The following is a 27,841-nucleotide window of genomic DNA, read 5'->3' on the forward strand; positions in this document are numbered from 1 at the left end:
GCCATAGAAAGAAAACTTGCCGCACCTAAGATATCAATTCATCGGCAGGCCAAGAACATTGTATATGTATATGTATCAACACACGCACTTTCATTGAATCTCGAGTTCGTTCCGTACTTTGATCTTACCCTTAACCCCTTTACCACAGAAGAACCAAAGCCACTGACAACTGTGTGACTTGAATGCATGGTCGTCTTTGCATTTCTTACTACAACATTTACGTGGCGTATTTCACCCAGTCATTCACATTCATGGGAATCTACCACAACAAATCCAGATGTAGGTGAGTTAATGCGGTTTATTTTGAATCCTTTATATGGTCATATGGCTTGTCTACAACTTTATGCAAATAACAAACACTATATACGTTGACGGAGAGAGAGAGAGAGAGAGAGAGAGAGAGAGAGAGAGAGAGAGAGAGAGAGAGAGAGAGAGCTAGAGCTATTGTCATGGCCTTATGTCCGGCATCGTCGACATCTGTATACATCGTCTCCGAAGACACCACTGGACCAACATGAACTGAAATTTCACATGCTTGTTCCGATGATAACGATTGAAAGAGCACAAGAGCCTCGTAGCTCTCCTTTCTTTTTATGTAATATTAACAGCTGTATGTTAGTTGTAATAATCAAATATCAAAATGTATTTTAAGGAATACTAGAGCAAATGGCACACTATAACAATAGTACCGACTAACAGTATAGATGTATACTATGGATGTGATAATCGATACGACCCACGAGATAACTGTCTAATTGATAGAGGCTCTAAATGTCCTAATACTACGTAATGAATTGCTGTGTTGTACAATGGCTCAATTGAGATTAGATAGATTACAGCATGTGAAATAGTCTAAATTTCCTTAGTGGTATGTAACTCAAAACTGTACAGAAATTGAGTCGTTCAGAAGCTATACCTTATCCAAACGGAGTGTCAGTAAATCACTCTAACCAGTGACATTGAACTGTGACACAATCTGTGAACTACTGTTCGGAGCAGGGTAAAACAAATGCGTCATATAACAACATGGAACAAGGCTTTGCCTGGTAGGAAAATAGATGCGTTTTAGTAAAAATCTATTAAGACATAAAACTTACTAAAAGTGTTGTTTTTACATTGAATCAAGACTTTTAATGTCACTAAACGGGTTATGGAGGTTGAATGACATTGTGTACAATCGTATTTACGAAATAAATTTCGCAACGCTAAACAACTACCAGTATTGTACACTGGGAAATCCCTCACCGTAAGATCTCTTAGCATAACAGTAACATGAACCTATTGCTTAGTTGTAAACAAGGCTTTGTAGTCTGTCTTGAAAGACGTTGTCAAAGGACCCCATGTCCATTTGCTGTCTTTGTTCAAATGAAACACGACACCTACATTCTATACTCTCGACTTCAATCACTCCCCTACATACACACCCTACCCTAACCCCGCCCCCACCACACATACACAAACAGACACAGACACATGGTATAATACAAACACCATATAGCGATGTGAATAGGTATGCTTTAAATGCACATGATGAATAAACCAGCTTTCATACGAAACATAAATAAGATTATATGGATGACTGAGTGAATTATTTGATTTTACCGCAGCTTTAAACAGTATTTCAGTTACACCATTGCATGTGTTAGACGTTTACCACTTTGATACAACCAACAAGTGCGTTCATGGTTGGAACAGACTTAATCAAGGCGAACGGGATTGGAGCCCACGCCTTGGACAACAAAGCAACATGTACCTCTGAAAATGATATGGTATACAGATGCACACACACACACACACACACACACACACACACACACACACACGTGCATGCACGTCGCTATGTGAGTGCAATAATCTTGGACGCGGCGTTAAACCCTGTTCCACCTCACCTCTGATGAGCTTGACGTTTGATCGAATGCCTACCCTTTACATTATGTTTACAAACTACGGGGAGTGTAATCATGTGGTAAGGATTCATGAATGAAATATATGTGCCGTTATATGAGTTAATTGTGCATTGATGTTATTGATGATGCATTGATGAACGAAAAAGGAATATCTAACAATGTTCTGCCCCCATAGCCCCCAATAACATCATATAAAATAAAAACGACAAAAGATTCTAAGAAATCTCTACCGTAAGCAGAGTCCATTGTACGATTCCGAATGAATGAAAAGCATGTGTTTATTAATCACTATCAGGTCAAATGTATTTTTTATTCATTTATTTTTTCCAGTTTATAAACCAACTGACTGTAAACATAAAATAAAATACCTGTATGATACATATGGTGCAACCTCATTTTGAACAACAATAGTTTCATTGGCTACAGCACATTGAGGATTAATAGTCTCGTCAGTAGAAGGCGTATATCTTTATGGCATTATCTAAAATGTGTTTTCACCCTACACCTGAGAAAAATATATGTCGCGAGTTATACGATGTTCTCTTTCTATCATCATAATTGGAACATAAGGAGTTCTAAACAAGGGTTGTGGGTTCAAATCCGACTTATTATCATTGGTCTCGCGGTAAGGGCCCGTACAACGTCTACGAGACCGCAACTACACGTATACATTCATAGTTGTTCCCCTTGACTGATATGATCCGTCCAATTATGATTATTCATCTGACAACACCTCGTGTTCGAGGGAGTCACCAACATGACCACAATTAACGTCTTTAACTTACACGATATTATTTTCAGAACTCTTGAAATATACACATGGCACATAAAACTGCATGAATATGGCGTACCCCAGTGTGGGTTTGGTGTAGTGACATTTTAATTACTATAATTGGTATGTGGTGGTTACAATGATCAATCTGATTGTGTGACGTTATCATAGAAGTCAGCGATATTCCAGCTATATCACAGGGGCGACGCACACCTAGAGTAATACTATCTTCAGAAAACACATTATTGTGTCTCCTTTCATCTAATTATATCCCACCTACCCAACCCTTCTCAATATCAGACCGCCTCCGTGATCTAGTGGTAGAGCGTCCGCCCGGAGAGCGGAAGGTCCGGGGTTCTATCCCCGGCCGCGTCATACCAAAAGACGTTAGAAGTTACGATGTCTGGCGCTCGGCATTAAGGGGCTATAACAAGGACTGGTCGGCTCGGAGTCAGTATACTGTGTCTGAGTGGGGTATTCATGTTAAACTGCAGCATGGTATCTCAGTGTGCCAGCACAATAAATCGGCATCAGTCCGGACTAGTACAAGCAGCCAAACACACACACACACGTGCAAGCACCTCGCTATATAAGTGCAACAATCTTGGACGCGACGTTAAATCCCATTTCATCTCACCTCCTCAATATCATTCTATTAATAACATCAATGTTAAGGTACTGATGGCCGCTATGTCCGATCCAGAGGGTGCAGACTCGTCTCAAGACGCCCCCAAACGTGGTAAGGACAGGTTATATTTCAAGTATGTTGGTTTTAGGTTTCAGTGCAGTCATTGCAAGCAATCGTTTTCAACTTTATGTCAGACAGTTGACACAGCCGACTAACATTCACTCATCTACCTACACAATGACGACAAATGAGAAAGTAATTCATTGTAGGTAGTCTGTTGTATATGTTGAACTCAGATAAAACTCTAATTATTGGCATGTTATCCATCGACAATCCGATTTTCTGAGATGGTGCCATATCTAGACACACTCGTTATTGATAGTTCATGACGTCCTCCTGTGGTCATCTTGTGGTTTCATCGTGGAAGACTAATGCTATGTCATAGGCCCCGAAACTGACATCTACCACATATTCAACATACATGTATTAATAACTCGTTTCAGCACGTCCTGGTGGAGGTGTTTGGGTCCCAAAGCCAGGCTCTTTACATGGTATGATTACTGTTGTTGAAGTTAGTCAATATCAATATTTAAGTTGTACGCTTTCAAGCCAGCCTGCCGAAAACTGAACAACATTTTACGAATTTCAATTTTTCTTTAACTTAACCGAAGACTAATTCACATGATGTAAGAGCAGGCATGTTTGTTGGTGAATTTGCACGTTAATCAAACAGAAGGAAATACTTTTTCTTTCTAATATTTGTTTGTTGTTTGAAGCCGCACGCAGCAATATTACAGCTATATGACGGCGGTCTGTAAATAATAGAGTCTGGAAAATCCAGTGATAAACAGCATGAGCATCGATCTGCGCAATTGATATTGAGATACGATGACATGCATTAACCAAGTCAGCGAGCTTGACCACCCGATCCCGTTGGTCACCTCTTTCCACACACAGGTGTTACTGATCATGTAGAGCAATTCTACCCCGAATCTTCACAGAGTTTGATTGTGTTGAATGTAGGTTGCTGAAAATCAATTCTCACCAAGAATGTCACGGAATTTCTTTCTACTAAAGTGTCTATTATGCCATTGTAGATTACAAAAGAAAAAGAGGCCACTTGCATTAATTTTAATGACCATATATTCTATAATTGTAAGGATATAGAAGAAGTTATGTCCATCGTGTGTATTTATTCGTATGCATATTTACACTTTATTCGCTAAAAGAAACTAAATGGACACATCAGATTAAGACTTTTGATTGTACCTTTATCTAACTATGTAACTTAATAATATACTGTACCATAATTGTGTTATTTTCTATTTGATTTTTTATTTGTTATCAGCCCTAACATTTGACGTGACAGGAAGACTTATTCGATCGAACAGCGAAGTAAGTACAACTTAATAATATCAACTCGGATATCCATACAAACCTTAACCGTCAAAGGGTATGTGGTCCAACGTCGGTGTAAATTGCCATTTACAAGTTCTGAACACTCAAACAGGTTCATGTGGGATAAATGTATCAGTCCAGATGTTATAGATTTTAATATCTTGTGTACAGCTGCGTCACCTGCGTTCGTGGATATACTACCTTCCTAGTGCAGTCATCTAAACCGATGTATCACATCGTTGTCTTTGTTGCCATACGCCACAGTCAGAAATATTTCAGCATTATCATGATGGCCTGAAAAGAATGGGGTCTGGATCAAACCAATCAGTTGTTCATCTTATGAGCAACACCCTCGCCTCCGGTTAACGATGGCACGCAATAAACCAAGTCACCGATCCTGACCACAATATACATTTGATATACGTGGCCTATTAATTCTATGAAGACAAGCATAGGTTACTGGGGACCAAAAAACTATTAACCCGGAATCTCAACGAGTTTGCATCCCTTTGTCATCTTGTGCGAAAGAATATGTACATGCTATTGCACAAATCTCAATCAATTTCTAAAAGTATGTACCTAACTAATAGTATATAGCAATCATTATGGTAAGTGGTGGGATATGTTTTGATCATCTTTGTAGGTGCCCTGGTATGAACGGCATGCTGAATGGATCAAGAAACACGTTCAACAGAGGAAATGTTCCGTGTATTCGAGGTATTTGACCCTACCTAAATAGTGGTTATTTACACGTCGCATTCATGCATAAATGTACGAGTTCAAGAGTTGCCAACCCTGTGATACAATTTAGATCATAAAAAAAGAGTTTGAAGTACAACACAGATGCATTTTTTAGCTCGAGTCATGAGTAGACTTTAAATAGAGACATGGTAATGAATGCATGAACAAATTGTAACTCGGTGGGAATAATACACTAGCAATGACCCTCCTGTGAACTCTTTGGATGCTTGTTAAGGGACAGTTACATTATCAGAAATATTTCAGAAGGAATATTATATTAATGTCACTGAACAATAAGGCAGATGTCCTGGACTACTCCCTCCGCAACAGTCACTTGATGGTTTAATGCATTTCATTGTACAGCACAGATGTGAACCAAAATCATTACAAAGATATCTACGTGAGTTAAATACCGACCTATCTGAGCTAGTATAAGTGCTGGTATTTATCAATTAAATAACACGACTGAGTATATTGTTTGTTGTGTGTTGTTTAACGCCGCACTCGGCAACATTTCAGCTATTTACAACGGTCTGTGGATAGACAATCCAGTGATTGACGCCTTGAGGCATCGATCTACTCAATTGGCATACGATTACATGTATCAACCAAGTCAGCAAACTTGACCACCCGATCCCGTTAGCCGCTTCTAACGGCAAGCACGGGCTGCTGATTATGTTGACTAATTCAAACCTGCATCTTCACAGGGAGTACCTGGAGTATACTGTGCATGAGTACACAAACGGTAAACGTTATTACAGATTTACAGAAGAAGATGAGGAACGTTGCGTATGTGGGCACTTGAAAGCTGAACACGATGAAGAGGACAACAATAAGAAATGGAAGAAGGAAGTCAATACATCGACGGACCCTTCCGAATACTATGGAACACTGCTTATCAAACAACTAGTGAGGAGTACAAATGATGAGGCAGGAAATAACAGTAGCCTCGCCAAAGCCCCGAATAGGGTTCCGACAGAAGAATCGGGCCATGCATTGGAGGTAATGTTCACGATTTTGTAAAAGTTCAATGATGTTTTGAACTATGGTTACTTTGGTTATGATATAATGTTGATACCTTATCTTATTTACTATGTCTGTATTCCAAATTGCAGTTCTTGCGCGTAGATGAAGATATGCCAATGGGGGACATCAAATCTTTATTGTTCAATGTGTGGAACGTTAGCAGGCCGAAGTGGATAATCTCACTGATGGGAACACAAGATGAACTATTCACACGATTGTCAAAGGCTGTGGTCAAAAGGGCACTGAAGAAACTATGGGACAGAGCAGGTTTGTTTTTCATAAATATACTAGACACCAAAAGAAACTGTGCATATAATTTTGCGTTATAACTTAGGATTTGATCTTTTGGATCTGTGGGAACAAAACACTGGAGCAAGCACAAACTCAAATGCACGGCCAATGCACGGCCAATGCACCACCTACACACGTGCTGCGGTAAGTCACGTGACCCACTCGACGCATTATGCACGTGAATGTCATGTATGATCATGCTGACAATGCAAATGCATTTGTCATTGATTTTACAAGTTGATAGTGGGTGTATTCAATCGTCATCATAAAGAGTGAGTATAGTTTTACGCCGCTTTTTAGCAATATTCCAGCAATAAGACGGCGAAATGGGCTTCGCATATTTTACCCTATGTGGAGAATCGAACCCGGGCCCAAGCGAAAGCTTTAACACCAAGGCTACCCCACCGCCCGGGCACCATACGACATTGAACAGAGCGTGTCTGTCAAACGCTGACTCTAATAAAGCCACTGTTTGAAGATCACAACAGGATGTTTCTGGGCACTTCAACTGCCATCGAAACATTTCTAAAACCATGTCTGCACTTGCCAATTCTTCCGCGAACACCTGGCATCATTACTATTTGATATTGATTCATAAACACATGCTCGTGACATAGTCGGAATGATACAATCGATTCTACTTTTGGCAGGGATTTCTTATGAATATTGAAAGGGGCTTGTCGCCTTTAATTTATAATAATATCATTTCATTAGTTTGTAATTGTATAAGATATATAATTTTTACAATTTTTGCGCACAGCATATATACTGTATTACTGAAGGTAGTTCTGTTTTATTGGTTCTACTAAGGAGTGTTTATTTATCTGAGTATGAATTCGCAACAGACCTCTGCATCGTATCTGACGGCTTACACAATGGAGTCTCAGAGCACCTTGTTGGGGCAAGGTCGCTGGAACGTATTACATCCATAGGATGTTCATCTTGGGGTATCTTGGGTGACCATGATGTTTTCAAAGGCATGCAGGTATGTCAAGAGTTTTACCGAATTCAGGGATCTTAATGAAACAAACGTATGCGCAAGACACTGTAATCGCCCTTTTGCTTAATGTAGCTGAACTAATTTATATTTTCTACAAAAACTTATTTGTTCTATGCAAACCACGCATAAAAACTATCATTTACATGTCATATCCAATATCTTATATTAAAAATACATAGTTTAATCTCACAACAAGGTTTGCCTTACCATTTCAAGTTTGACAATGGTTTTACGTGCAAGATGTGGCCACATGTTGTATAACTGCCACATCAATGTATACCTGGTATGGTGTAGGAGGACGAGGATGGGTACAGGAAGATGACGTACTTTCTCAAACAAGGAACAGAGGCGATTACAGGACCAAAACAGATTGGGACAAATGTGTCTCACATGTTTCTGGTTGATAATGGAACACGTCAGCCATATCTTTGTGATTTGTCCACCATGTCGTTCCGCGCGAGACTGGTTGCAAGTCTGGCAGCATCTGAGGCTGGGACAGAAGTGGAAATGGGTACGTATATTTTCGAAAACGTGACACTGTAAGGATATGTACCTTAAAGGTGTATCAACTCGGGAGAATTTATTCTTGAAAATATTTTGCTGTCATCTCTGGAGTCTCAAATATTTGACAATGTGTTTATTGAATTTGTTCATATCCTGACTTTGGTTGACATTTTACATGTTTTGCTTGCAGAAACATTTAAGGAGACATGGATACCAAAGTACGTTACACTAAATGTGTCTGAAAATGCCCATTTTGACTTTTTGTCATCTTCAGGTTCTGGCACCATTCCTGCAGTAGCCATCCTACATGGGGGAGAATTGTGTCATCTGGAAGGACTAAAAAATCACATCCAGGAAAATATCCCTGTTGTGATTATCAAGGTAAATTAGAATGAAATATATTGTCTTGCTTTTCTGAATGAAATACGACCATTATTACATATTGAAATCGGATGAGTGTGTTGTAGGAAAGAGGGGGCATAGCTGACGTGATTTGTACTGCATTTGAAGAATCTAAACCAATGGCTCATGGAAAGAGAGGAAGAACCAGTGGAGGGTATGGATAATCATATCAACGCAATTATGTAATACAAACTATGTATATCGCACCATAAAAGAACGTTTGTTAAAATCTTATTATACCACATACAATGCTAATATATGAGTAAATGCACAATGCTCTTCATTGCTGGCGCTGTGTTCATCTACGTGTTATTATGATTAATAATCACTTATAGGAGTGTAATCATGTATATGGTGTCATGGTTTTCAAGCAATGGAACCGTTATTGACGACACAATCAAGAAGAAAATAAAAGAGGGACTCGTGAAGCAGTTTGGCGGGCGAGACACAACTGACGAGCATGTCCAGATCGTCATCCAGTGCCTCCTTAGAAGAGATCTCATCACAGTTGTTGAAGGGGTCTTTAATCTCTTTCAGGGAATTATCTCCGCCATGACTAAGAGTACGTAAACATATGCTAGCATATACTAAAAATAACAGCAGCAAACTTAAGGACCCCTTTTAAACCTTTGTTGTTACTGGTTACCAATTGTTGCCATAGCTATCAACTTAAATAACGTAATACAATAGATACGTTGGCGGTAACAAGTTTATTAATTGACATGAACTTAAGATTATGACAAACAGGTCCCTCGGGAAAGAAAGCGTTGGTATAGAAATACTTCAAGCACATTCTGACAACTGCAAATTTAGTGGTTTTTAACATGATGCCACCTTCAAGAAATATACAAATGACAGTGACCCTTGTACCATACACAAAATGGAAGGGCTTGTCCATCCGGAATTGTCTCCCCTTATTACAGGTTACACTACAACACTCCCAGAAGGGATCATCTCCCCTTGACAAGGTTAAAAACAAATAATAAGATTGTTTTTCCATTTAAAGCAAATCGAGACAGAGGTAGCTGTCGCCATACAGATCCCAAACAGATAGTTTTGAAATATATGCATTCTCTATGTGTTATCCAACAAATAACGTAGGCGTTCTTTGTCCCGTTTAAAGTAAAGCTGGTCTATATACCCCTAACTGATCTTGATGCGACACATCCATGAGTGAAAACCAAGTGATCAGGATCCTATCATTGTTCTGATCTGAAGCCTTAAATTCGGGACTCAACTTGAACTATGTTTGATGTCATGACCTGGTCCTGATGAAATCCCCCATGTGTCGCTGCAGCGACTGAATAAAATGCACCACATGAGACATAAAAGTGCCATGTTACAAATATGTTGTGCCATTTTGTCTTATAGACTAGTAACAACTAACTATTTTGAAATAAAGTTAAGGAAAGTCTTTGATTGCAGGCAAGTCAAACGAAGACCTTATCGCCTTAGTTGATGAATACCTTCCTTCGCCTGTCTACAACCGCCACACGAAGGACAAAATTGAGAAATTTGTCGACTCAAAGACAAGAATGCACCAAAATGTCACAGGTTGTCTTACGTTAAGATTGACGTATTGGAAACATAAACTGTCATTTGCTCTGAACTAAATATTGCAAACTGTGCATAAGAAATATGTTATGGGCTATATTTAAGCACCCCTTTGTAAATGGGGATGTTTTAAGATTTTGTATTTTTATTTCTGTATGGGTCTGCTTATGTTTTCTCAAGAAGTTGAATTTTGCAAAAACTTTTCCAACAAGCGATCTTCTGATATCTTCTTTAAAACTAGATCCTAGATTTCCAAATAAAGACTTTATCAGTGGAGCATTTAGCCCCATATGTTCCAACTGTTCCAATGTATTGAAAATAACATGCCACATTGACGTCATGATATATCAACATTGGTCTTATCTATTGAGAACAACCTGGACAAAAAAGACTATTAATTTATTTTCTTCTCAGATTTTGAGACAGTCCAAGAAATCCTTGTGGAAGCCATGGTTCACGAAAAGACCGAGTGTGTGGAGTTCTTGCTTGATTATGGCCTCGTTGACATTACGAGTGTCGACCTCACTGGACTGTACTCCAAGGTAGAATATTCAACTCACTTTTCATTTATTAACACACGCTATATTTTTTAAAATGTAAGTAATATCACTAACCTAGGCGAGGATAACAAGAATGACTTATATAGCAGTACCCTGTGTAACACACACAAAAGGTAGCTGTAATGACTATTTCTATGAATCTTTCAGACAATTGCAGATCTTCCAAAGAATGTTGCTCGGATGTTCACAGAAACCAAGGTAACGTTTCTATATGTGTTCTTACAGCATTCAGTTAAATGTATCTGTCATCCAACAAAACCAAGCAATTTTTGTCATGAACGTACTAAATGTGTTAGTACTGATCTAAAGGAAATATCAATTGGATTTTCAAGCAGACATTAGAGAATGGAAATACACTGCATTTCTTTCTACTGTTTAGGATGACATGGAACTCAGACTGATTGTTGAGTACATCTTTAAAGGTTGGGAGGTATGTATATAATATGTCTTTATTGGTGGAAGTTTAAGTGCCAAACCTACTATTCACGTGACATTATATTTTAATAAACACAAAGCATTGTTGTCTTGATGTGATTTTATGTACATTTAAGATTCCATTCTAAAGGCTAAGGCCTTATGTAGCATTCTGTCGTATGATACTTCTTGAGGGTTTTCTATGTGGTTTGTTTACTCATTATGAGTGTGTACAATTATTCATCGTCGTCATGTCATGTTCATATTATCACCAACAATGCCATTTTTCAGAGAAAGGGGGTCCTCAAGAGATTTTACGGATTTCTCCACTGCCTGAAGTTTGTATGTAACCAAAGAGATGCCATTTAATCTTAAGAGTAAACCACAATACATTTTTTCATTAAATTATACACAGTTTCTACTCTACAGTACTTTTCCCAAGAAACACTGTATGAAGCCATCGTTGATTTTTTTTTATTAAGGATACTGTTTTCAATTATTGTTTTCATTTTTAGACCTGAATGGCTTTTCAAAGCTCTTTTATAAGAAATCTGTATCATGAAGTGAGGAGTTTCAATAGACATTCTTGCAGTACCTGATTTTGTTGTTGTAGACAATGGACATCAAAAGACTAAACAAACTTTGGATATTCCAGGTATGTGTGTGATTGATGTAAACTACCGGTAATAAATAAGGAAAATTTGGTTCAAATAATGTACATATATACCAGAACATGTTTGAATTTATTATGCATACACAGTATTCACAATTATGCATAGTTTTCTTGTGAATTACGAATAATTTGCATACATGTTGAAAAGAGGGAGGGCGAGACAATGTAGAGACTGAAAATATCATTTTGGGGTTATGACTTTCTTAGGCAGTATAAATGAAAGCGCCAACAGCATCTACTTATTGTGTTTTATAATGTGAATATGTTTGTGAAAAGTATGTATACATGTGTGAGGATATGTTACAGCTGCCAGATGAAGATATGAAGAAGACCGTTGTTGACATTGTCAAAGATTCCTCGGTAGGTATCAACAACGCGTTAGTATTATCATCTGATTTCAATTAATTTGACAAAATGTTGAACCAGGTAAGTGCTGAATCGATTAAATAGGGTCGCATTACTCTTACGACCCTCAGCCTAATAACGGACGGTTATCCTGTTATTTTTCAAAATGGCTTCAAATGACGGTTGGGCTAAGCCAGTCATTTGATTTATTTATAGGACGTAACATGATAGGGAGATTCACAAAGTCAACCTCTTCTTATTGCAGACCAAGGCCCAAGTAACCAGTAAGATTACAAAGATCCTAAAAGAATGTCAGGTAATTTATTATCTTCAGTTTGGTATGTTCAACAGTATATAATGTAAATTATATGCGTATAATTACATTTGTGCATTATTACTGATAATCACTTTGTATATGATGAAAACATGGTAAGATATTGGAGTATCCAGGGAATAATAATAATTCTAATTCCAAAATCTAAATGTAAATTTATCGGTCATCGAAGATGTAGAATCTAAAAAGCACCATGCTCAATCAATAGATAAAACAATAAGTGTGTCACAAAACAATTCTTCATATGAATGAATTGATGAACAAATAAACAATTGCATACATATGTAAAACATTGGCATACACACAATATTATGCATATACTTTTCCCAAGTAATAAGAGCCGCTTTTCTCTGATATTGCGTGTCAGTGGCATGGGTAAAATAGGTGGCCAATTATTGTACACCTTGCCTCTCCACCATTGTATCGATATACAAGTAGTTGAGAAATGCGGTTTGCGTGAATATCGCTCTTTATGACCTTTATACTACAGAAAAAGCAAGACATATTTTATAACACATGAGACCATGAAACATTCAGTGCGCATTTATAGTCAAATAAAAATGTGTATGTTCTTTTCATTTTCACACTTGTGGTATTCGAACTCAAAGTTTCACCTCATAACTTACTGTCAGTTCTCTGGACTCCTTAATCGTCTTCACGATACCTCTAGACCACGGGGATGCTGCGGGAAATCCCGTACATCCTGAACATGAGATACACTAATATATCTCATCATTATGTAAATATTGCACGGATTGTGTTCCCTTATCAGACACTGGCTATTGTTAAAGGACAGATCATGCCTTCTGTACTTATTGCCCTCGTCGCATGTATACCAGGCCTGGATTTCCGGTTAGAACAATGTATCCCTGAAACCACTGTCCCAGGACCTTAGGAACTGGCAGACAAGTCCCTTTACACCGGGCTAAAAATATAGTAGTAGTTCCATTGTCCATTTCCAGATGGGTAAAGGGGCTGTCGGGTAGCCTAGTGGTTAAAGCGTTCGCTCGTCACGCCGAGAACCCGGGTGCGATTCCCGACATGGGTACAATGTGTGAATCCCATTTCTGGTGTCTCCCGCCGTGATATTGGTGGAAAATTGCTAAAAGCGGCGTAAAACCATACTCACTCACTCAACCTACATGTATATGGGTATCTATTAATACCTGGAATGTCTGTCAAATTAATTAGTGCAGGGGACACGGGTGGCCCTGCCGACTAAGGCGCCGCGATTCTCTGTGTCGAGTTGCGGGTCTTTGGCACGCCAGAAACCTATGATCGTGGGTTCGAATCCCGGTTCGCCCCGATTATGTTTATCTAGGTTTGTCAGCACCATAACGTGCTCGTGGGATTCACCGATGTGGTAAACGTCTGAGACCTGCATCACTTCGGGCTTTCCACCCACACACCGTGACATAACGTGAATACTGTTAAAAGCGGCGTTAAACCCAACTCACTCACTAGATTTGTCAGCACCATACCCATCGCGCTTTCCTCCCACATTAACCTGACATGCCGTGTCATAACAGAAATACCGTTGAAAATGACGTTAAACCCAACTCACTCACCCATTAGGTAGTGCAACAAATACATTATAAAATGACTCTCAAATCATATTAAAATTCAGAAATGATGCCCACAGGTGTTTATGAAACAGGTACATGTGTAAGCATGCCCTACCCTATTGAAAGAACACCTCTTGCGTGAACGTCAAGATCTCTATACAGATGGCCTCAGACAAATATATTAAAACCATCAACATCTAGGAAATAATTTGAGTGTGTTCAAAGTGAGACGTGCGACTTAGAGGCATCATTAAACCGTGGATGATAGAAAGTAATTCTTAAGACATATGTTATATATCGGAAATGTCGATGTTTTTATGAAGTTGTGGAAACACTAGAAATATAAAACGCATTTACATATTTGATAAGTACCTCACAATATTTTGGTGTAATTTTTATGTTTCATATTATCTCATTCATGAGCTTTGTACTAATATATATATTTTACATATTGAGTAAAACCACATGACCTGCAGAATATTTGATGTTTCTAGACAGATATAGGACATTGTGAAGTGAAAATATTTTGATATCCATATTTCAGGCCCAGACTGAGCTGTCGAAGGCATTTCGCTTTGTAAATGAGGTGTGTAGAATCTTCTCGAATATGGAAATGAAAGCGTTGATCAGATGTAACGATAATGATCTACTAATGAGTTAAATCTGATTTTTAAATATTATTTGGATTTAAAGACTAAAGATGTTACATTGTTTAAGACACATTACAAATTTCTACTTAGTGGCGTTTAAGGTGCATCCAGGTATATTCAATACTTAATGCCATATTGCTGAGTGCGGCGTTAAACAACCAGCCAACTTAATGCCAATTTCGCGCAAAGCATTTCTATTTACAAGCAAAATGTTCATTTTACAGGAAAGTGGTCATGAAGAGGCAACAGAGTTAGAGACATCAACACAGGTAGGGATCGCATCCTACGAAACACATACGATTTACACGCCCAAAATTAGCATTACTTCATTAAAACTAATACAAATTAAAGTGATAAGCCATTTCCATTATCATAAGAAAACTCTGCTCATAGCAGAGTCCATTGTACGATTCCTACAATAACCAAAACATGTAGTGAGTGAATTGAACAATATTCCAGTAATATCACGGCGTGTCAGCTCCATGTGGGTGGAAAGCCCAAAATGATGCAGGTCTCAGACGTTTACCACTTTGGTTATACTCATGAGCATGGGCATGGTGCTGACAAACCTAGAAACATATTTCGGGCGAACCAGGATTCGAACAAACGACCATATATTTCTGGCCTGCCCAAAAGACATATCTCTACACAGCGAACAGCGGCGCCTTTAGACGACTGGGCCATCCGTGCCCCCATAAGCAAATATTTATGAATCACTATCAAATAGTTTTCATACCAGGTGTTCACCAAAAGGTGAGCGTATAATGCACCACCGATAGCATCGTAACAAACACATGCAAAGGCAAGTAAATTGTTCACCTGAAAAACACGGGAACTAAACGTATGGTACAAGTCAAATTAGGGAACTGTATCAGACATCCAAATGTCTACTATTAAACATATCGGAAGGTATATCGAGGCCTTGAAAGTTTTAAAACTGATCAAACAACTTTTTGAGAATGAAGCATATGACGTAGAAGAAACATGCTTGAATGTACCTCAAAAGTTGTGACACTACAGGCTAGAGCTGCTGGAATATCACTGGACATAAACGAAAAGTTGACTATTGGAAAGCTGAAGTAATCTCTCTTGTCATACAATCTGGTGAAGGGTGTTTTGTCACACTGAATCTTTTGACATAGAGGTAAATATTTCACTCGTTTATTCTATTTCTAGCTCTTGTGTGTTGATTAGTGGAATGGACTGTTTGACCATTATTAAACTATATTAGATTATCGATATATCTAAAGGTGAAGCTAAACTCCTTGGCCAAATTTCAGATCAGCAAGGAGGGGACCACAATTGGTGCCCATATGGATGCATACTTCTAACGGTCATATCTCCAAATTTCACATATGATATCAATGAGGAAGTCAGGCGTTTAACATATTGTTTTCTCAGTAAACTTCAGATGACATATGCTTTAATTTTCTATTGGCAAACCTCTAAAAGACAGAGACAAAACTGTTATATCTATGGTCATCACGTTGAGTGACAAATGCACAATAGATATAAGACTGAATAGAAAACTCATGCTCTGCATGACTCATGTGATTTCACTTTCTCGTTATATTTCTTACAGGAGATCCCGTCAAAGGCGTGGAAAGGCTTGGACACATTACACGTCAGGGTGATAATCGCCGTAAAACTACCAGGAACCTTTCAGTGCCTAAATCAATGGGACTTGAGATGTGACATACGCTATTGTTCCACATAAGTTTATGAGCACTTAAATGTAGATTTGCAGGCGTATTAAGATTAGTTAAAATGCGTGGACGTAACACATGGTCATCATACAATACAGGCCTATATATATTTATTCACATGAAAACAATAGTAATTTGTAATGTAAGGTAGTCACTGTAATTCCAGAGAGTTTTCTTTTTCTTGTCATCAGGCCTCAGAAACAGAGAAACGTCTCTACGATCCCATTGCAGTTTTGATGCGAAGAATTATATATGCCTACCTGCCGTTCAGCTGTTTCATCGACGATGGACACATGAAACACAATGTAAGTGTTTAAACACATTAGGTGTTGCCCCTGCTGAGAATTTCACTTTATTTCTATGTACTAGTGTTTGCTGTACACATATTGGTTTCATAATCATACTTCGTTGACAAATTACATTCCCCTATTACCTCTGTCTCATATGATCCTGTGTAACGAATGCCTTGTCTTTGCATGTGTTTATGATTGGTGCAATTGATGGGGCAGAATCCGATCACGTTTTCACGAACACCTGGTATCATCACTATTGAAAGTGATAATCACATGATAAAGTCGGAATCGTCCAATGGATTTCTTATGATTATGAATGTTTGGGTTTTTTTTCCAGATTGATGATGATTTGGAAGTTGAGGAGGCGTATCGAAGGTTATTCGTGTGGGCAGTCCTCTCAAACAGGAACTCTCTGGCCCTGGCCTTTTGGAAACGGGGCAAGGTAGGTGACAAATGTGAATCTCCAAGATGCAATACCCTTTGAAACATTTGAGTAACATTCATCGATCCTTTGAGAGTATGTAATGAAAATTGCATTTTGAAGGCCACATGTTCTACATTGTATCGTGTTGGTTTTTTAAAATACTTCAAGCGCTATTCCTTTCTAAAATAGTTAAGATAGATTTTGGAGATCAGTAAAAAGTACATTTTATATGAATAGTATGGATGGGAACGAGTACAAATTTAGAGAACCGCGAGTTTTCTCATCTTACGTGTTTTTACGTTTGTAAGGATCTTGTGACCGCGTCACTGGCTGCAGGAACTATCATGGACACTATTGCACAAGGGACTTTCAATAACAAAAAGAAAGCTCTGAGAGAGGAAAGTTCCAAGTAAGTCATATTCATGTCGTCATAGTAATTATAAACTTCACTTTCCATGTACTGCATGTATAATGAGCTTTTATTTCACACTCATGGTACTGGGAATGGAACACCTCTGCCATAGATTTGATAATTATATTCGACCGTATGAGGATTCCTTAAATACGAGATGATTAATAATTGTAACAAATGTTTTTGTTCTAGATTCTATAGGTCGCATGCCACCGGGACACTGGATGCATGCTACAGAGATGACAAGGAGAAAACTGTTCATTTGGTGGAGAGAAACATATCAACGAATTGTTGGAACATAGATTTTCTTGCCCTTGCCTTTGAAAAACAGAATAACAGCATCTTCATAAGTGAAGGGATGGCATACTACACGTACTCAAAGTGGATGGGAGATATTCCAAAGAAAACATCAACATGGAGAGTAAGGTTGTTTCTTTTTTCTCAGCAATATTCCAGCTCTATGACGGCGGTTTGAAAATAATCGAGTCTGAACCAGACAATCCAGTGATTGATATCATGAGCTTCGATCTACGCAATTGGGATACGGAGAGTAAGTAATATAATCCTAATTGGACATTCTTTTAGGGGAATACTAATTAACAGAAGCATGTTTTCAATGTGAATAGTTACTAGATCAGTGCATTATAGCATATGTGTATTACTGTATATGGTACATTTACAATGTTTTATCAATTTTAAATAAGTGTTAGAAAGAAGTCTCGTTTTTTTCAGATTGTTGTTTGCGCCATTCTTCCCTTTCTGATGTGGATCCTCATCGGGACACAACCCTTGAAGAAGACTCCGAACCCGACAACGATTGGAGGAAAATACAGTTCGGACCCTGTGGAAAGAGAAAGGTTATACATTTATTTGTCTCTTTTATATTCTCTGTTGCTAAGGAGGTTGTTCATTAATTTGTTGGTTGTAAAACAAAGTATGTCAATATATGGGCGCTTCTATTTATTATTTAATGTGTTAAAAATATGCACTTTGCAGCTCGCCCAGGGTCGGAATCTGCGGACGACTTGGAAGGTTTTACAGTACACCAATTGTCAAGGTCATTTTGAATCTGGTTAGTCTAATATATATATGTGGTTTAGGCTTTATCGTGAACTGACTTTCCACTCAGAAGGGGGACAAATATGAAAATACTACGCAGAGTACAAATAGAAACATAACATGAAGAATCAACAACATCCATTTATTGACATTCCAACTGTAACCAAAAACCGCAACATGTGTTTCGGCAAAATTGAAGAATATTTAAGTTGATATGATGTTACACAAAAGGTGTTATACAATGTTCCGTCATACCAGGATCAGCTTTCAATCCCACTTCTGCTAGTATAGGATTATAATCCATGATCTCTCAGCACCATACACATGTTTAGGGGATTTTATGAAAGGTGTAAGCATGCTCACTCATTCACGCACTCACTCCCTGATCAACTCACTTAATCACTCACCGTTCACCCGACCAAGAAGCCAAAAAACATCAATTACCCTCAGTTTCGAAAACATATATGTACATTTGTTTGTTGTGGACTGAAAGTGTGTTGGCTTAATTGTACTTCAGATCGTGTACTGTGTATTCCTCGGCCTGTATGCGCACTTGCTGTTGAACAAGCTGGAGGAGGACTACAAGCGAAGGTGGGAAATACCTCTTCTTATCTGGATGTCTGCCTTCCTTCTTGAAGAGATGATTCAGGTACTGGTATTTCCTTCTTCATACTATAAACGACTTAACTAGTATCATAAGCATTGCTATTATGTCATAACCATTTCTCCTTTGGCCATTTTATCTGAGCAAGTAAAATGTCAAGATATAGCTCTTATTGTACATGGGAACTCTGGTCCTTATAGCTAATATCAATTAATTCAAAGTTGCTATACAAGTATATATCAATGTAATATTTAGTGCTGAAATTTAAGATTACTATCTGATATTTGCTTGTGTTTTTACATATTCCTTAGAAAACAATACAACCATACAATAATACATTGATAAATAATGAACACAACCGTAAGTATTTTGCTTATTGTATACCAGTATTTCTTCCTCACAATAAGTCATTACTATTTGATAGTGATTCATAAACACATGGTCATGATATAGTCAGAATCATAAATCGACTCTTTTCAGCAGAGATTTCTTTTGAATATGGAAAGGGTTTTGACTCTAACATTCCAATTATTGCAATATTTTACAACCCTACATGGCTTCTGATTGGTGCATAAACAGTTGTCAAATATTTGTACCTGTCATGACTTTGTTGTCACAACAAATCAAAAATTATTCTGCTAGATTCATTCAAAAACTTAAAATGCATTGCAGACAAATTAAAATGCGCCACAAAGCAAAATCAACATTCAACATGATATGTTTTATTGATATTATAGACATAATTTTTGTTGTCTCTCATCGTACTATAATTTACTTGCGAAGTTATTAACTTTGGTTACGATTTTGTCATCTCATATGTTGCAGGTTTTGCAGTTTGCAGTAGAAAGAAACGAATTCATAGCCTTGAACCGTGGACCAAACTCAGGGTGTTTGAACCGTCTCAAGTCAGCAGTGTGGTTGCTAAACAAACACATTAAAATATATTACCAGGACAAATGGAACATGCTTGACAGCTTGTGTATTATTGGGTTTATCATTGGGTACACGTTACGTATGTTGCCTGTGTTTTTCAATGAGTACAAGGAAATGCACCTGTTTGGTTACGGGAGGCTTTGCCTCAGCATCAATTTCATGTTCTTCTTCTGGAGATTGCTTCAAGCCTGTACGCCCAGCAAGTCAATCGGACCCATGCTGTACATGGTCTTCAGAATGGTACTATATCACGTTTTGAAAAATACTTTCTTTTAATGCAAGTCCTTAAAGGGGGACTAGTCTCGTGCAAGTCAGTATCTGACAATTTGCTTCAAATTATTCAAAACCCTCTTTATTTGATTTGATTATGTGTATCAGATTATCTGGTCTTCAATGCCTTGATTACACATAGATAATGTCTTAGTTTGACACATCACTAATAACAATATTTGCTTGGAGCATAGTCCCTCTTTAGTCATTAGTCAATGGGTTTTTTTCTTTAAATTTCATTTGCATCCTGTTATCATTCAAATTAACAATGATTAACAATGATAACAGGTTTGATCCTAAATTCTTGGCAATAGGCGGTTGAGATGATGCCACGAAGTGACCTTTTTATGGACATTAGTGTAATTAACATTTGTTTTTCTCTATTCACAGTATTGAAATTATCAATATTGTCCTTCATGCAAAAACAACGTAAAGCATACACGTTGTATTTATGTGAAAACAAGTCGCTTGAAAGTATGCCTTATTGCTACGTTTCATTCATTCTAAGATTTGCCATATATTAGGCAAAAGTACTCATTACTTTAGATTAATTATACTCCTGACATGTTAATTACGTTTTCGGTGGACCACGTAATACTGTCTTATTCCAAGGGTTACATCTTATTCAAAGGGTTACAATTCAATGACCCGTGAAGATCCGGGGTAGAATAGGTCTTCAGCAACCAATGCTTGCCGTAAAAGGAGACTATGCTTGTCGTAAGAGGCGACAAACGAGATCGGGTGGTCAGGCTCGCTGACTTGGTTGATGCATGTCATCGAATCCCAGTTGCGTTGTTCGATGCTCATGAGGTCAGAAACTGGATTGTCTGGTCCAGATTCGATTATTTACAGAACGCCGTCATAAAGCTGGAATATTGCTGAGTTCGGCGTTAAACAACAAACAAACAAACAAAATAAAACAATTCAATAAACATTGTACATATTAAACCCCTCTCACAACCTATCCAGGTTACGGATCTCATCCCTTTCCTTGTGATCTTCTTCGTGGCCATATGTTCCTATGCCGTTGCCTCTGAAGCGATCCTTCACCCACCCGGCCGAAATATATTTGACAGCCCATCGTTCGTCTTTGACTTTGGCAAGGGATTTTGGCAGATATTCGGAGAGCTCTTTTTGGATGAAATCGAGGGTGTGTTTGTTTTCTCTTGATAACTGTTCATTCCTATTGGTAAAATAATTATCGTTATGTTTTAGTTAAATGTTGGTTTAAGTATGAACAGAATGGTCATTCCACGTTTCTGGAAGATTGATCTTCCCATTTTGACATAATGTTTGTCATCGCCTTATTAACGAAGGTGAAGAAACTACGCTGAGAACTGAATGGAATATGAATGTGACCATCTGATAATACGAAAGTAGACGCTACCAGATTGTAAGTCCAGTTACTGAATAAGCATGATAAGACGAAACTCTAACAATTCCAATAATACCAGAAAGTGTAGTTGTGTGATATATTTTTTATTTTCCAGGCGTCGGCGAGAAATGCGATGGGAGCTGCATACCTAACGCTGGAAGAATATGGGTGCCATTAATGCTCGCAGTATACATGATCATGACGCACGTTTTGCTCTTGAACATTGTGATTGCACTGTTCAAGTATGTATTATTTACAAGTTGATACCGATAGGTCGGTTAAGACTCATATTTACTCATCAAACAACCTAGCTATCAGATTCGTTAGTCACTGACATTTTTTGCACTTTAGTAACCACACTGAAAGTCCCTTGTGTGGCACATGGTAGATCTGTTTTGTCACACAAACGTTTCAGTTTGTGACATGGTTACTTGTGGACTGATAATGATACATTGGTTAAATGTGTATTGGTGTGCGAGTTAAACTTCTGTCACCTGGTGTTCCATTGGCCACATTGCAATAATCACGCGAGTGCGAACAGTGGGTCAGGATACCCTCACCCTTTCGCGAACACATGCTTATGATTTAGTCGGAATCGTACAATGGATTTCTTTAGATCATGGAAAGAGTTGTGTCTCTTACATTTGCAATCCCTATGACTCATGATACTCGTAGTACCAGAACTTGCCTTCCACTTCTTTGTTTTGTGTTTTTGATCAATCTCGATATATTGAGACATTTCAAGTATGTTATATATAAATTCCTTAATAGCCTTTATATTACTGATGCTGTGATCGCTCATGTCATGGGCATTAGTTTTCCTTTATGTCTTAATGTTCATACTGTAAGGTGCCCGATGAGATTCTTGAAGTAGAACAGTTGAAAAAGTTAAGTAATAAAAATGAGCCCGAAAACTATACTGACACTATATTGCACCCTTTGAATCATTCAAACAATTCTACGTCTTTGAACCTCTTTTTCAGCCACATCTTTGAAGATGTTAGACAGAAAGCTGATGAAATATGGGCCTGGCAAAAGTGTCGTTTAATGGTTGAGTATGACAGAAAACCGCCACTTCCTTTACCGTTTTCGATCCTGTGGAGACTTGGAAGTTTGGCAAAGAAACTCACGTTTTGCATCCTATGCATAAAGAGAAAGGACAAGCGTAAGTAGTTCATGAATCAGAATTGAGGAAAACATTGATTATAAAGTGGATTTTCTTATCACGATCAGTGCAGAAATAAATTTCCTTTTTATTAATTGCACATTGATCCCTTTGGCAGGTTTTGTGTTTGGTGAAGTCATGACTGCTGTTATGCTTCAGTACCAAGATGTGTTTTCCATACAGGCTTATAAAATAGATATTTGGTCCAACCTAAAATGTATTTGTATTTTAGGTCAATAATATATATAGCCATGGATTAAACGGATACAGCAAATTAGGAAAATACTCGACTCTGGTGAATCAGAGGTTGCACAAAAAACACCTTGTAAAAACATTATAGGTTACAACATGCAAACTCTAGGCTACTACAATATTCAAAGTACGTGTGCCAAAACGCTTTTCAACTTAGTTTCTTTCAAGTCTGAGGGACAACAGAGTGCTTGATTTTTGTGTCATAGTGAGGAGCGTGACGTCATGATAGTGACGCAGGGCTAAACCTTTCAAGGGTTGCCTTCATTTTGGTTAACGAAGTTCATGTATAATGTCATGTATCTGTGCTACGCCCTTTCAGTGCTTGTCATATATGCCAGTATATTGATGTAAACAAACAATATGTTATCATACGAAAACGTCCTAGTTTGTTTAAAGGGTAGTATCGGGTTTTATTTTATTCAGACCCACAACCCACTCAAAACATTGGAGTCAATATATATTTCCGTGAAACATCAATGAGTTGGAGTCAGATTTTGTCATGGTAGATTGGAGAGAAACACACTGTGTTTTCTATGTTGAGCTTGGTTACCTACAGATTTAACCGGGCTAAATTGAATTTAAAATCGGAGCGTGAGGTGTTAAATGTTCGGCTTATCTAACGAAGCAAGTTCGGGTTATCTAGAAATATCTCTGTTATGTGTCTTTTGTTACCTGTGCAGGAAAAGGCCCGGAGGAGGATAATAGTGTCCATCTTCGGGGAAATTAGACAGCATATAGACACAACAGGTAAGCAGCATGACGTTATATGTAAAGTATTGCGCAAACATAGATATCATATAGGTGACGTCTGAAAGAGTATTGAACCCGTTCACAATACGTCAGTGTTTATAGTACTAACCCTTTTATTTTGCGTAAATGCGTTTAGTAACGGGAACGCGTTTCAAACAGACGTTCATAACACTGTGCAACTTATATTATTTCGAACGAATCATTTATTGCATAACGGATGCATTATTGCCGCCTAGTGAAGGCATATCTAACCCAACATGAGAATCACTGAAAATCTGTTGAAAGTGGGATGAATCAAAACCCATTAAAAACAACAATAATTGAATCGTGTATGCCCGTGTATATAGCTGAAGGTATGCGCTGAGGCGTTCCAATCCTTGTGATCAGCTTTGAATTCATTTAAGAACAAGAATTACCTTATATTTGGCGAGCAATTAAAGAGAATGGCTTAATTGCGCCTATGATTCGCGTTTTCCTCTCAATCTTTGTAATGCCAAATAATTATTTCTTTTTTTTAATATTTGTCAAGGAATCTGTTGATATTGATTTTATTGATGTCTTCGTACAGCTTAATAAATGTGATGTTTTCGAATGTATTTCCCAATCAAGACGAACCATGCTATTTCATATCAAATCGTGCAAGTCTGAACTTTTACATTCATATCATATAACGAATGGTATGTTCATCTGACTTTAACACGGATCAATCAGGAGCATCTATGCGTAACATGACCATGTTTAGCACCACGAATTTCATGCACTGCTTTGTTTAAGTTTCCATTCATTCATCTTCTTCATAACAGTGTACAAAACTTCATTCGTTTAGATGCACGTCACATGTAACTTATAAAACTACGATGAGTGTAATGTTGGCTTTTACATTCAAATGTTTAGTTTTCCAATATGCTTTACATTTTTTTCAAATGTCTTTGTTTCGTTAACATATTGATATGAAATATACATATTTCCTCTCATAAGGTGAAGATAAACAGGATGGCGAAAGTCACGGTACGTAATGACCATGACAGTGACCAAACTTTAAAGGACGAATTGCATATGAAAGTGCTCTCAGATTTTAAATATATAATCACATGACAAACAGAGCGACGAAAACATTTCAGAAATTTACAATCATTTAAGAGACGGATACTTGATAGGGTAAAAGATCTAAGAGCTCTGTTGCAATGAATATCACAGAAGGTAGAAGTGCATACTCTCAGTTTAAAAAAATGGTTATTAAGGATATGCTCAAACATGCAGCTACCTTACAAAGGGATTTCAACTCGTACCACATACGAGTCTCATCGGGCCATTAATGATTAACAGACATGAAGTTGTAACGTATAGTTATTTTCATGATGAACCTACATTGTTTCAAAATGAGCAACATTTCAATCATGAATTGCGCCGAAGTTAAATGTAAAGGCGTAAGTTATTTGTCGATTGTCACCTTGGTCTTGTGACATCATGGTATTCCCCAATTGTCATGATATCAAGTAACTATAACATGTCCATTCATCAGTTGTGACCTGATGAGACTCGCACGTGGTACTAGTTGAAAGCGCAACCCAATTAAAACTTGCTCAATTGTACTCCACTTACTGAATTACATATCAGTAATTGTGCGGTTTCTATGTTCAAATTAAATTCATGGTTAAATACAGATTCTTTTTTTTCTTTATTTCCATGTACTTTGGACATGGTAGTCAGTGTTTTGTAATGGCAAGTAATACGCTTTCTCTTCCAGAATATTATTATTATGAAAACATCTGGGATGAAATAGAAGAAGATCCAGGTATGAAACTATTCCCAGCAATATTACTGATCTCGTTTTTGGATAGGAAACGTTCTGCATCAACGCGTGTATGTTAACGGTTTAACGGCCCATTCGTTAATACGTTCGATGTCTGCTGACACTTTGAACCTTTTGATTTATTTCAGAGATTCATTAAATGCAATAAATGTCTTCTTGTAATAATCAATCGTGTTATGAATCTAAATACTTTTCTTTATTTTCATATGATGAAGAGGGTTATGGTGATCCATATGAAGGTAATCAGATCATTATTACTAATAATCATAGGTCCACCGTTATATGATATATGTTTTGGAAGCTGTCTTGCCAACGAGATGTTAACTTGAGATACGTAGCTATATCAAAAATATACTTGTCAAAATAATGAAGGATTGTCTGCCATTACTCCACATAAGAGTCTTACCTGATCAGCTTGACGCAGACATATATCCTTAATCACATGGATATGGCTGACCTGAGAATGTGTTGTGCAAATCCCACAATGGTATGCGTAAATATTATGTCGGCTGCAATGGGTACAACTAGATGGTCATTGAAATATGGTATTAAAATCTTTTCTAATATTGATAAGCTGCACAATATATTCATTTTGCAGATGGGGGTGGAACTGTCATATCTAACGACACAGTCAGTGGTTACGAAGACCCATATCAGTACCTTTCTGCTAATTGTGAGATTGAATCCAATGATGATATATTCGCTGAAGGGGAGCAACAACTTGAAGATTCACTAGATGTATTCGAGAGAGCGAACGCAGAATTCTACATGCAAACAGAGCAGTCAAAGGATTGATCTTGGTGGGGCAGGATATGCTCACCTTTTCGCGAACACCTGGTGTTACCACTGATTTTAAGTGATTCAGTCATATGCTTTGCAACGCTATTGTTTTGCCTTTTACGCCCAGTGGAATCTGTTTCTGCAGATCATCGAGGCTGATATTCTCTGGCATTCTATGAAAACAAGCTAGTGTCTTCAATTTCTGTGAAGTCAGATTGTCAATTCCCTTTTCAAACTATTCATTTAAAGAGCACCAAAGCTGGTATCCTACTCATCAAACATTATTTAACAACAGGCAACACTGTTTATTCATATCTTATTAATGATTTCTGGTGATTATAGAAAGGGTTTTACCGCATTTATTGAATATGTATGAGCTTGGTTCATCTGCGTTGGTGGTTGCGGAAAATGCATCGTTTAGTCAATACAGTAATTACATCCTTTATGTGAAGGGATACGTCCAAATAGAAAATCGAACCATATCCATAACCAAGGATGTTTACCATACATAGAGCTCACACAACATGTGTACTGTTTTCATGATCATGCTTTGCATTAGAATAGTTATAATAGAAAAATTTACATTTTCATAATTAAGTAGCCAAGCTTGACATATACGCCAGTTAAAGTATGTAAGAATTACTTATGTTTTATTTCCAGTTGATATTTGACTGTGTATATTTAGATTACAGAGATATAGACATGTGAACCTCAGTAATAATTACATAACTCACTCTTGATTCTGACAAGAAAAGTCAATGTTGAAATTACACTCTCCACTCTGCTCAAGCTTCATAATCCACCAAGAACTCTTCGATCAGCAATTCAACACCTGCTATCTGTTCCTCAGTATAGACTTTCCAGCTATGGATTAAATACTTTCAATGTGGCTGCCCAAAGTTATGGAATGATCTTCCACTTGAGAGTAGACTTTCCTCAACATTTCAGACATTCAAAGCAAAACTAAAGACACATTTGTTTAAAAAAGCTTTCCAGAGTGACATTTGAATGTAGCGCTTTGAGCATGTTCTCTACATGGATGCTAGCGCTTTATAAATGTACATTATTATTATTATTATTATTATTATTATTAATATTATTATTATATTTTTAATTTTATTTCGACGTGCGTGTTGATGTTTCTCATGTCATCCTGTAAATAATGCTTGATGTAAAAAAATATCTGATTTGTTCATTTGCTGCACGATGCTTTAGTACAAGTTATAGAAATAAACTGACAG

At 37.6% G+C, this 27,841-nt stretch overlaps 1 pseudogene; it reads left to right on the top strand.

Annotated features, from left to right (window-relative positions):
- The first annotated feature begins 178 nt into the window (after nt 1-178).
- Nucleotides 179-27,831, top strand: LOC139467904 (transient receptor potential cation channel subfamily M member 5-like; annotated as a pseudogene).
- The last annotated feature ends 10 nt before the right edge of the window (nt 27,832-27,841 follow it).

The sequence above is a fragment of the Haliotis cracherodii genome, unplaced genomic scaffold (genome assembly GCF_022045235.1).
Source record: "Haliotis cracherodii isolate W230 unplaced genomic scaffold, xgHalCrac1.p SCAF_2, whole genome shotgun sequence".
Lineage (NCBI taxonomy): Eukaryota > Metazoa > Mollusca > Gastropoda > Lepetellida > Haliotidae > Haliotis > Haliotis cracherodii.